This window comes from Nelumbo lutea, chromosome 6 (genome assembly GCF_056320005.1).
Source record: "Nelumbo lutea isolate HS-2025 chromosome 6, American lotus-T2T, whole genome shotgun sequence".
Classification (NCBI taxonomy): Eukaryota; Viridiplantae; Streptophyta; class Magnoliopsida; order Proteales; family Nelumbonaceae; genus Nelumbo; species Nelumbo lutea.
The window spans coordinates 68,503,275-68,516,627 of NC_142689.1; positions in this window are offsets into that span (position 1 = coordinate 68,503,275).

Genomic DNA, 13,353 nt, shown 5'->3' on the forward strand with positions numbered 1-13,353 from the left:
CAATTGTTTGATGGTTTACATATTTTATAGTAGAAACACCTTATTTCAGTCACTTGTGTGACAGTAACAATCTTAGCCTACAAGTATATCATGATTTATCTATTTTAGGAAAAACCAAAAAAGAAAAAGTCAAGAATACTTACTATTCGGTGAAAGAGGATAAAACTATAAGATAGAAGGATAGTTAGTCATGTATTTCCTTTATCTACTTGTACCAAAACCAAAAAAAAAAATGAATAAAAAGGCATTTCTTTTATGCCTTTATCTAGTTTATGGTACCTACAATTGTCCATGTATTTACTTTATCTACTTGTAGCAAAACTCAAAAATTTGAAGAACAAGACATCTATTTGATGTTTTATCTAGTTAATGGTACCTATAGATTATGGGTTTATGAAAATAAATTAAAAAATTCAGTTGGATCAATAAAGGTGTGGAAGTTAGACATCAATGGGTACAATGAATAGCCAATAAAATTGCTGATTATTTAGCAAACCAAGGGGTGATAAGAGATCAAATGTAAGCTTATACATACATACGATTTTCTAGTTTATAATTAATAAAGTAGGTGAAAAAGAGATCACAAATTTTGTTTGTTTTTTTCCTTTTTTCCCTCTTCAAATCAAATATAGAGAAATCTAATAAATGACAGAAGTTGCATATGCAAATGGTGAGACAAAAGTCAAAAGGTGTTTTCTACAATCAATAAGAGGTGTTTTTTTATGGTACCTACAATTGGCCATGTATTTACTTTATCTACTTGTAGCAAAACCCAAAAAATTGAAGAACAAGACATATGTTTTATGTTTTATCTATTTAATGTTACCTATACATGATTACAACTTTTTGATGTAGATTATCACTATTATGAATTTACATTTGTTCTATGGATTATCATCACCATGACTCTAGGCTGGTAACATGGTGGTTGCAAAATAGAGAAGCGGATTTATGGGTTTATGAAAATGAATTTAAAAAATTTAGGTGGCTTATTAAAGGTGTGGAAGTTAGAATTCAATGGGTACAATGAATAGCCAATAAAATAGCTAATTACTTTGCAAACTAAGGGGTGGGAGAAATTAAATGTTTTGGGTGCATTCGAATAAAAAAAATGGAGGGATAGATAAGAGATGTTATCTCTAAATGTAAGCTTATACACACATACAATATTCTAGTTTATAATTAGTAAAGTTGCTTGTTATTGATCAATAAAAATAATGAACACTCCAAGTGAAAGCTAGGAAGAGGTGGTTTTTTAGGACATTTTAAATAGACATGCCTAGGAAATACTGGAGCACCGGTCATTGGATGAGTAGTTTGAGATTATGATGGTAATATCCTTTTTAGCCACTCAGGTTCAATTAGTTTCAACAACTCCTTAAAGTTTGATATATTAGCATTGGCAGTATTACAGGGACTAAAGCTTACAACCTTACAGTGGTGGACAGAGAGAAAAATCACAATTGAAAGAGATTTCCAAGTCATATTTAGTTGGATATAAGTTGTCTCCAACTTTCATAGTGTCTAAAATGCAACATTGGCTTTTAAAAGCCCACTGCACTGCACCTTTAGGAGAATAAACAAATTGAGATTTTCTTTGCACCTTTCCTCTATTAGTCATCTTCGCACTCACTCCCATTACAATTTTTTTGATCTAGTACAAATTCAACATACTAATTCTTGTGGAAAAAATACTAATTAACTAATAAGTCAACCGTATTATAATTGGGCATGGGTAGTATAGAACATAAAACTAATTCAATCCCAACTATGGGTTATTCATGAATTAAACCAAATTGAAAGAAATAGAAAGAAAAGGAGGCACAACAAAAAAGAAGAGAAATATTTTTACATTCATATTTTCCTTTACATTTATATATACAAAAATAGGGCTGGCAATCTTGAGCCCAACCCATTTGACCCACCCACCCATACCCATCCAATCTATTGATGGATCAATATGGGTCAAGCAACCAATTAGGGTCAGTGGAAAAGGGTTACGGTGGGTTGGGTCGAGGGTACCCATTAGGGTTAGGATGGGTTGGGTTGTGCGGGGTCAAATTGGGTTGGGTCAAAGTTAATTCTATCTATACTCGCCAAATCTCAAAAAAATGCATGCAAACATTTCATTACACTTCTAAACCACTACACCAAATTTCATTTTGTTAATGAAAGCGAAATAAAATAGATTTTATTACCTTTCATTTTCACATACAATTTTATACAAAAACACTTTTACAAAAGCAATTTTACAAAGTAATTTTATGAAAAGAACTTTTATGAAAGCACTTTTACATAAGTACTTTTAAAAAGCACTTTATGAATGTGCATTTACGAAAACACTTTTATGTAAGCACAAAAGCACTTTTATGAAAGCATTTTTACAAAAGTACTTTTATTAAAGTATTTTTACGAAAACACTTTTATGAAAGCATAAAAGTACTTTTATACTTCTTTTATGAAAGTACTTTTATAGAAGTACTTTTGTAGAAGTACTTTTACGAAAGAACTTTTATAAAAGTTTTTCATTTTTTGTAATTTTTTGGTATTTTCTACATTTGCTAAAATTTTTTGGTATTTTTCTACATTTTCTACAATTTTTTGGTGCTTTTTTGCATTTTTTTTGTGTTTTTCATGCATTTCCTACAATTTTTTGGTATTGTTTTGCATATTTTCTAAAAGAGTTTTGAATTTTCAATACTTTTTTAGTATTTTTTGAATTTTACATAATTTTTTTATTTTTTGTATTTTCTACAGATTTTTTGTATTTTTTTACATTTTCTGTAAATCTTCTTCAATTTTCTATATTTATCTACAATTTTTGCATTTTCGGATATATGGGTTAACCTGACTCATTTTTGTCATGTGACAGCCTTGAGAGAGATTATTCTCTCAAAATTTATTATTTTGTGTATACGGGGTCATCCCTACCCATTTTTGTATTTATAAGTGAGGGTGGGTGGATTAGTATGGGCGATGGTGGTTAAAGGTCAATATGATGGGTCAAGTGGGTCAATATGGGTGGGTTAGGGTGGGCTAGGGTTAGGGTGGGTTATGACCCTTTAAATAGGATTGATGATGGGTCATGGTGGGTTGGTGGGTTAATATGAGTGGGTTGATATTCAACCCTTACCCAACCCAACCCAACCCAACCCAACCCACCCATTTGCCACTCTTATACAAAAACATCAAAATACACTTTCTAAAGTACTATTCTTTTCACACGCAAAATGGATAAGCAATACATCTAATTACACTTTTCAAGTATGCTCTTTCAACATTCATTAGGCCTAATTTAAAAAGTAGAAAAATTACATTCCTTTTCACACTACACTTTTTAAGTATTTGATAAAGTTAAATTGTAGATTTTAAGAGTACTTTTCATTTTCTCCCCATTTGCATTGTTCATTCTCTTCTACTCTATCAAGAAGAGCTCCTTTTTCTTGTGTCACATACCAACTTTGCATTATTTCTCCGAAACCTCTTAATAAAGATTTTGGTTAAGAATTTTGAAAATTTATCTGCACCTACATACATTGGTTAGAAATGTTAGTGAAACTTAAATGGACATCTGCACCCTCCCATAAAAACCAACCTCCACCAGAATATTCATTCGGTTCAACCATATGACAATTACTAATTCTCAATTGTTCAATAATACTTTCATATTCAAATTTTTTGGCCCTTGTTTCAACAAGAATAATTATAGTATGCCTGTAATCTTGAATTAGACCATTCATAATCTCTATGAACTTATAATCTTTAACTCCACGAAAATTCCAGCAAAGTATCTTCATTTGATGAATAACTTGCAATTTGAATCTTGTTTGGAACTATATCTGATTAATTCATTTTTCTTGCATTTGGTAGTCATGCCTCCCATAGTGATCCCTCATCAAATTCATTAATCATGGATATCATTGAGAGAGAATGTCGTCATGTTTCTGAATGAAACTTAAATTGACGAAAGATCCTAACAATTATGACACTTGTATTCTTATGAGGTTGAATCATTGTTACTTGCCAACGTTGTGGGCTGAAATCAATTTTTAACGGATATACATTAAGAAATTTTTTTCTACTAATAGTAGGAACATATGTGCATGTACAAGTCATCTTTTATAGCAGCGTACAAATTTTTCCAAAGAAAAACTTCTGCACATGCAATAAAAAAGAAATCTAAGAGGCTTTATTTGAAGCATAAAAATTTACATACAAAGAAATTGCCAATCGTATAAAATGAAGTTTATGCTAAATTAAAACTAATAGCAAAGTCATCGCTAGTCAGAGTATTACTAAAGTTATATATACACACACACACACACACACACACACATATATATATATATATATATATATATATATATAAAGCACCCAAAAAGCAAAAAATAGTTGTTAGCATAGAACTGTAATTTCTCATCATTGCTATATATTATTGGGTAAATTTCTTAAACTACCCTTATGGTTTAGCTAATTAGCTAAGTGTATCCCTACTGTTTGAAAATTAACTAACGCTACCCTTACTATTTTTGATAATTGACTAGAACTACCCTTACCATTTGCATCTGTTAATATTCCATTAACTTTGCATACAAATGACATATATTTTTTAAATCCAATTTTGCCCTTCGGCTCCTCTTACCCATAAAATATTGATTGAAGAATTCAGACTTCAGAGGAGTAAAATCAATGAAAAGCAGAAAAAGAAAATAAGGAGAAGAAAGCAGAGGAGCAACAACATCGAAGAGAATGACGACGATTAATCTTGGTGTGGTTGGTTGATTATGAGAGACGAAAACATAATTCTAAGTATTGAAGAAGAGCATTGAAGAACTTTGGTTCCTAGTCTTATTGGTGGACAAAATAAGGAAAGCTGTTGCGGAAGCAGAGTCCTTCAAGCTTCATTGCTCAGAAGTGGGAAAACAAGTTGACCGTCTCTCCCAAATGCTTCGTTCTGCCCTCCACCTCACCAACTCCACTCCTTCCCTTTAGTTCCCAGTCTTATTGGCGGACAGAGTAAGGAAAGTTGTCAAGGAAGCAGAGTCCTTCAAACTTGACTGCTTAGAAGTAGAGAAACAGGTTGATCATCTCTCCCAAATGCTTCTTTCTACCCTTCGCCTTGCCAACTCCACTCATTCCTGCTACAAGCGCCCCGTCTATCGCATCATCGCCAACGTTGCAAGCACAACGGCGTCCTTCGTAGAGTCATCACCATCAAAAGTGCCACTAATTTCCGCAAGCTATTCAATCTCCTCGATGCTTCCATTGGCGATATGAAATGGCTCCTCAACAACTCTTCAGTCTCCTTGCCAGCGGTAATGATTGCAACAGGAAAAGTATCATCGAGGAAGGTGGGCTTCCCCCTCTGTTGAAGCTCCTGAAGGATGGGGCTTCTCTCGATGCCCAAATTGTAGCCGCCACTACTCTTTTAATTTGGCTATCTCTCAGAGATTCTCAGATCTGAAAGGAACTCAAATATGATATCTAAGAGATACTCAGATTTGAGATTCAAGCATCATCTGGCATTTCGACAGTTTCAGCAGTTTTGGTAGTTTTGATGGAAAAATGAGAAGGAGAGAGAGATCCGAGTAATCTCAGATCTTAGATCCGAGATCTGGGCATCATCAGTCGTTCCAACAGTTTCAGCGATTTTGGTAGTTTCAATGAAAAAATGAGAGAGAGATCCAAGTAATCTAAGATCTCAGATCTGAGATCTGGGCATCATTTTTCGTTTTGGTAGTTTCAATGGTTCTGGTAGTTTCAACGAAAAAATGAGGAGAGAGAGATCCGAGTAATGAAGGGTAAAATGGTATTTTTATCATCTCCGTTAACATGCATTAATGACTAAGAAGAATTAGTCAATTGTTAGAAATAGTAGGGGTACTGTCGGTCAATTTTCAAACAATAGGAGTGCACTTAGTCAATTAACTAAACCATAAGGATAGTTTAAGAAATTTATCCTATATTATTTTGTTCAAAACAAAGACATCAACCTAAATTCAATATCAAGAAATTAAAAAACATGAACGAATAAAGCAAAAAACAAAATTAATTTGTAAAGAAACATCAACAATACCTGAATACATAAGAAAAACCTCTCCTTACATATTTATAAGAAAGTATCTCTACACTGATATTCATTATTTATAGCATGTGACAGATTTTTAAAACCTCATTGAGATTAGCAAGACATGAGTTCAGTCTTGAGACTTGAGAATGAATGTTTAAAATTAAAGTAAATAATAGAAAATATAAGCATGTCAGATATGTCATTTTCAAATTGTTGGTTCAATTTTATTGGTTCAGTCATAAGCTTGGAATCATGAATTTAAAATGGGAAAGGAGAAATGCATTGCATCATAGGAAACTAAAAAAATGCTAATAATAACAATTGATGCTTTCTTTTTCTCAATGTCATAATAGCAAGAACTTAAATATTCTTTTCTAAGGAAGATTACCATAGATTAAGAAAAAAAATCTTTTAAATTGATCAGAAAAAAGGGGGAAATTGTTTTAGTATCTTGTTTAATGGTATAAGTTAGATGATGCACTTTTGTATTACTTGATAGAATTCCTTAACAAAATGCACATATTGCAAAACTTCTATATATAGATTGAAATTTAAACATTGATTTTTTTTTTTACTTTGTTATGTTATAAATTATTTTGTCCCCCTTCCACTAACATTATCAGGTAACCTAATTGTGGTGATTATTAATTTTATTTTCCTTCCTTACCAAATGAATGAAACCCTTTGAATTGGGTTTGGTTTTGATTAATAGCCCTAACCCCCTGCTTGTCATTGAAATTCCCATATAATGGAAAGTGAGTTTATGCTAAAATTGAACAATTACACTGAATAATAAGAAATTCAATAAAGAGAATGAAAACTGAATGATAGTACAAGTGTTATAAGAATTCGGGTCTGATTTATGTCCTACATGAATAGCATTGAATTGTTCAAAACAAAGACATCAACCTAAATTCAACATCAAGAAATTAAAAACATGAACAAATAAAGCAAAAAAACAAAATTGATTTGTAAAGAAAAATTAGCATACCTAAACACACATATGAAAAACCTCTCCTTACATATTTATAAAAAGTATCTCTACACTAATATTCATTATCTATAGCATGCATGTGGTAAATTTTTAAAACCTATTTGAGATTAGCAGGACATCTATAAAATAAACCTGTATAAATGAAATAAAGATAACACATAAGCCAACCAACTGTAAACATGCAAAAGAAAATTATTCGGTAATAAAATTTTTTTTGTAGCTTTTTCACAGTATCCACTTGTCTTGTTATGCTTTTCATCTCTTAGCCTTCTCTGAAGTCTGGGTTTTACAGCATCCATGATTACATTTTTTACCACTTTGACCCTTCCTCTTCCTAGTGAACAATTGATATTTAGAATACAGGGGCAAAGCAGAGTCTTCTGAGCAACGTGACGCCAATACTACTTGTGATCGACAGCTCAGTAGTATCCATTTTTTTATCTCTCATAGAGTCTTCTGAGATTCATCTACACTTCTTCTGCGAGCTCTGGTTCCAACTGTAGTCTTCCCAAATATGTTTTTTGTCTTATTATATCAGACTGTTCGGTTTGTCTTATTATATCAGATTGTTCGGTTTTGTCATATGGAAGGCCCATCCTACTATTTTCACACAAAAAAATGATTTCACGTGTGGATACATTTTTTTGCAGGAAGAGAAGGCCACATCGCCTTAACGAAGGTCCATCCCGCTTTAATATATATAGATAGATTCCAAATGTTATATGATAAGATTATTTGAGACCCAAATTTTGGGGAAAACACTATTTTTAATGTTTCCCCCAACACCCAATTGTTTATTTATTATTTAGCTTACGTGGCACTTAGTGGCATCTAATGGTAGGGTTGTTCATGGGTCGGGTTGGGTCGGTTTACTGGGGTTTTTCCAATCGACCTGACCATATCGGGTTACCTGAGATGAAAACCGAAACCAACCCAGTGTTAAGCAAAACCGACCTGGTCGGTTTGAGTCGGGTTGGGTCGGTTTTGGTTTTGCTTCTATACCAAAAGGACATAGAAGCCTAGAAGGAAATATCTATTCTGAAAACTAGAGTTTTTAAGATATTTTTTGGAAATATATTTAAAAAGTTAGAATTAGAATAGAAGACAAAAGTTATCAAGAAAATAGAAAGTCAAACTGTTTTATAGAAAGAAGACTGGAATTTGTATATTTCAAGAAACTTTCTAAGTTCTAATCTAAGTAAAAAAGGACACCTGGTTTTAATTATAATTGCCTAATTGGTTGCCTATTTGGTGTAAAAGACTATAGAAACTATGATAGAGACAACTTAGTTAAATAGGAACTAGAAGACTAGGTTAGGTTGTAATTAGGAATTAGGATAGAGGCAACTTAGTTAAGTAGGAACTAAGTTAGTTCGGTTCAGGTCGGTTTCGGTTTACACACGAAAAAACCAAAACCGACCCGAACCATCAGTTTATGAATTTGAACAACCCGAAACCAACCGGTGCTATGAAAACCCAACCAACTCGGGTTGGTCGGGTTGGGCCTCTTATGAACAACCCTATCTAATGGTGAGTAATTGTCACCAAATAAACTTTTATCAACCACTTTCTCATTTTTCAAGATAAATACAATATAAAATGTTTATTAAATAAAAGTACGCAGCTAAACAACCTCTTAGTGTAAAGAGAAAATTATAGTGATTTAACCATAATGTACTTTGAAACACTAGGTTGTGTTAGTGTAAGGATCGGGTGTTCCACAATATGATTCATTTTGTTTTTTAAAACAAAAATAGATGCTACAACATCAAAATTTTAATTATATTGTTTTATGGGTAAAATATAAAAACCTCCCCTAAAGTTTCATTTTAACAAATACCTCCCTTATAATTTTGAAAAATCTTGTAGTTACCTCCCTTCCGTCAATGTTCCAGTTCATTATCAAGAAAAAAAACTCCATAATAGAGACTTTGAAGTTACAAAAGCATCCTTACTACTTGTTAGTAAATCTTTCAATACAATCAAAATGCTAGATTTGCCCTTTTGACTTCACTCAATCGTAATGAGTTTACAAAATTAAATTACTTTACTCTTTAATCTGACCTAGAAATTTCTTTTCATTAAAAACTAAAAGTTTTTTTTTTAGAGTATTTTAGTTGTAGGATTTTCTAAAACTATATGAGAGGTTTTTGTTAAAATAAAACTTCAGAGGAGGTTTTTATGATTGTCAGAAACCTCAAGGGAGGTTTTTATAATTTGCCCTTATTTTATTTATCAAAAGAAAAACTTTATATGCTTTGGAGGGAATGAGTAGAAGATACAATGAAACCCTTTTGAGTTTTGACCAAAGCATGCAAATGTAGCTCATTTATGGCCATGATTGTTGATTTTGGATATATGGATTATGCTTATTACAAAGTGGAAACATGTAAAATGATGCAAACTATTTTCTATAAAGCCTTGTTGAGACCACGATGATCCTTCTATTTTGATGCCTTAAAAAGCTTCACAACCTAATCTTTTGCATAAAAAAAAATATAGTGGGTGTTTGGCATCAATGTTGTTTTATGAGAAAACGGCGGTGCCATGTAGGCGTCACATAAGAAAAATTGGTTCTTCAAAAATTGACTTCTTATTTGGTACCGTTTTTCCATAAAAAAATGTTGCTTCAGACCACACCGTGGAAATTAGGAAAGTGTGGTATGAAGCAATGCCAAATTTGTTTTCTCAGAAAACAACTCATTACTGTTAGCAGTTGTAAGCTCTGGAAAGTTCATGGTCATATAAAAAAAATGGAGTCGCCACCCACATTTTTAGAGGAAATGGGCCCTCCTTAAATCTAAAAAATCGATTTACTCGCTTCGCTAGTGACTCTGTTCTCCATGGGAATGGCACCGAATCAAGAGATTCTAAATTTAGAAGGATTGGGAGAGGGAAGGTGTTAGACACCTCTCTCTCCAAGCTGCTATACTAGCCCAATATGGGAGTTGTTCAAGCTCAATTCTAACGAAACACCACTCAAAATAGTTGCTCTGAGCTCCTGAAATCAAGTGCAAAAGCTCCTAACTTCACTGAAAATTGATTTGAGGTGATGTTATCAGGTCTTAGGTGCTAATTTCCCTAAGACGCTCACCTCTCTTTCTCTTTTTCTCAATTTGGATGAAATCGGGAATGTAGGTTTCACATGGTTTATGGACCTCAAGCAAACTAGAACTAAGTTGAAAACAAAGATTTACGAATTCAAACTTAGAAAAGATCATGAAATGAGAGACTTACCTCTTGTGTACAGCCTTGACAGAAGTTTTCTAGAAGTGGGAACAGATTTAAAGAAGCTTGAATGAGATACAAGGATGGATGGTATGCTTGTTGGTTTCAAATCTCGTAACTGAAAATAGAGGGGTGGATTTGAAGTTTGATCTTCAAGGACTTTGGGATTTCAGGTAAAATGGAGACATTACAGAGGTTGGGGAAGTGCTCTTTCTCTCATCTTCTTCTCTTTCAGATCTGTCTCTTTCTCATTTTCTCCCCTCTTAGACCTCTCCTCTCTAAGAGCCTCCTTCAGGTTTTCTCTCCTTTCAATGCTTGAGTTGGTCTGTATTTATAGAGGAACAAAGAGAAAGAGGTCTGAAATTCCACCCAATCACAAGGCTTGGGCTTGAAGAAAACTTTTATAAAAAATAGGCAAGGATGGTGATCAGTCAACCTTTCCTCTTTGGTGAAAGATTGTCTTGATTTAGGGGTGGTTTTCATGGGTTTTGTGTGTCGAATGGGAGTTTGGTGCGTGTCTGTCATGATAATTTCGTATTTGGGGCTGTCAGTGGTAAAAAAATGTAAATTTGATAAGTTTTTAAAAGTGTTTGTGTCTATTTTTAGTTTTAAGTGGAGTAACTTTGGGTTTTTGGGCTTTTTCGGTCTATTATGCTCAAATTCGTTGGTCCGAGTGTGCTAACATGTTAAGAATGGATATGACATCAGCCATGACCCTTTTGATGTTTCAGGTTGAGATAAATGATGTAGTGATTCAATTTTGCGTGTCAAAATGACATCTTTGTTTAACATTCAAACGGATGAACCAAGTTGTGAAATTTGACGTGCTGGGGTTTTTTGGGTCGTTGAACATAGTGGTGAGGTCTAATTAGAAAATAGGGTCGGAATGATGGAGATCAATGGCTGACAATATAGGATCAACGAGATTTGCTAAAATATAATCTTTGTTTAATGAAGGGTCAAATGGGGGAATTTTGAGATGAAATTTGGTGTGTTGGCACTTTTAATGTCGTGAACCTAATGGAAGTGATGGATCTTTGATCAGAGGTGTAGATTTGGGTCAAGATTTTATCTAATTGTTTATCAACTAACGAGAAGGCTTTAAATGGAGGAGCATGGTCGTGAAATTTAACGTGCTAAGGTTTTTTGTGTTTTTGAACACAGTTGTGAGGTCTGATCGGTCAAATGAAATTAGGATAATAGGTGATAAGCTCTATTCAATGAGATTTGTTGAAATAGGATCAAGGTTTGATGGCAGGTCAAACGGGGGAATTTTGTGATGAAATTTGGTGCCTAAACATGGATTAAGGAGAGAAGCCAAGTGGATGGTTCTAATCTAAAAAAGAAATGGTTAGTCTAACTTTTCCAAATCTTGTTGTGTAGTACCATCAAAATGGAATTTTGGTGTTTTTTAAATTGGTCATTGTAGACTTGTAGTGGAATTCTCTAGTTGGTTGCATTGTGGTGATCTTGAGGTGATGGATGCATTGGATCAAGGCCATTAGAAATGAAGTCAATGGATGTGTGACTAATTTATAGTTTCCTAAGTTTATAGGTCATATTTGAGTGGATGTTGATGTTGATCTCGTGGTTTTCATTTGTCCTATGGATTGTGTCAAAAGAAGAATTTTTGGTTTTGTAAAGTCTCAATTTAATCTGGTTGTGATTCTTAGTTTTGGGGGTCTAAAGGGAGAGTACAAAGAGAGTGGGTGAAGGGATTGAGCAAAAATTGGATGCTAATAACGGTGGAATGATATGGCATCATATTGGACATTGGATAATATGACCAATGTTGAAGACGGTTTTATAGCACTAGTACCAAACAAAACCAATGCTCTTTTCCCAAAAAACAGCCTATGTAGAAACACAGCTTCCAAATAAGCTTACAACTCACACATGCCTAGTAACATTTTTATGAGAAAACATTGAGGTGTTCCCTAAACGGATGCTAAACACCTGCATAAGTAATCTTTTTTAATACGTTATTCAACAACAACTTGTAAATCTGCTTTTATTGTCCATAGTTCTGTATCTGAACTGCTGGTAACTTTGCATACCTTGCCCACAAGTGAAAGACAGATTTTGAGCATTAAATAAAATATAATCAACCCTCTCTTTGAGTTTCTAGAGACCATTAGAATTGCAATCGGTGGAGGGAGGGAGGAAGGGCTTTTAAGTCCTGACCTGAACAAGAGCAGATACGGGGGTAAACCGTAAATGTGGTTGCTACCATTAACGACGTATGCTCCCTTTTCGTGTTTTGCTCCCACACAAACACGAGATCGAATCTGCAACTCACATAGGGTGCCTCACACCACGACCTCATACGCACATCCTACCATGCATTGGGATCATCTCTCATACTTATAATTATTATTCATGGGAAATGTTCCCAATACACAGTGGATGTGCCCGTGAGGCGCCCATGTATATGTTGGGAAGAAAGCAAGTTTATCCACAAACTATTTCTTTCCCAAAAATAAGAACTTGTAGATATTCAACTAGCATAATTCCAAACAAGATATCAACCAAAAACAATCATAAGCCAAGCAAAGAGAGACACGATATTTAACGTGAAAAACCCCTCCAATGTGAAGGATAAAAATCATAGGGCCAAGGAGACCCAACCAAAATCTCCACTAATAACTTAAGGTAACAATTATAGCAACTCAATCACCACAATATGCTCACAAATTTAGAGTAAATACAGATTCTCAAACATACACACGAGAATACCAAAAGCTGTGAAAGCAACAATAAAAAATACTCACAAACGCAGCTACTGTTCAGGCCAAAAAATGGAGACCTATATTGATCCAAATCAGATCTCCACCGTTCAGATCGTAGGTCGATGAGTTTCAAATAATCCCACCAAATTTCAGCCAAATCGGACCACAAATGTCATTTGATCAGAGTGATTGATGAAAACTGCCGCGAAATGTTTTCTTATCCCGACCAGTTGCGAGTTGCTTTTGTTCAACATAAAATAACCAGCGATTCAGAATTCCGATCAAAGATCCAACCATTCAGAATGATGAAAAATGATTCTTCCACCTACTTT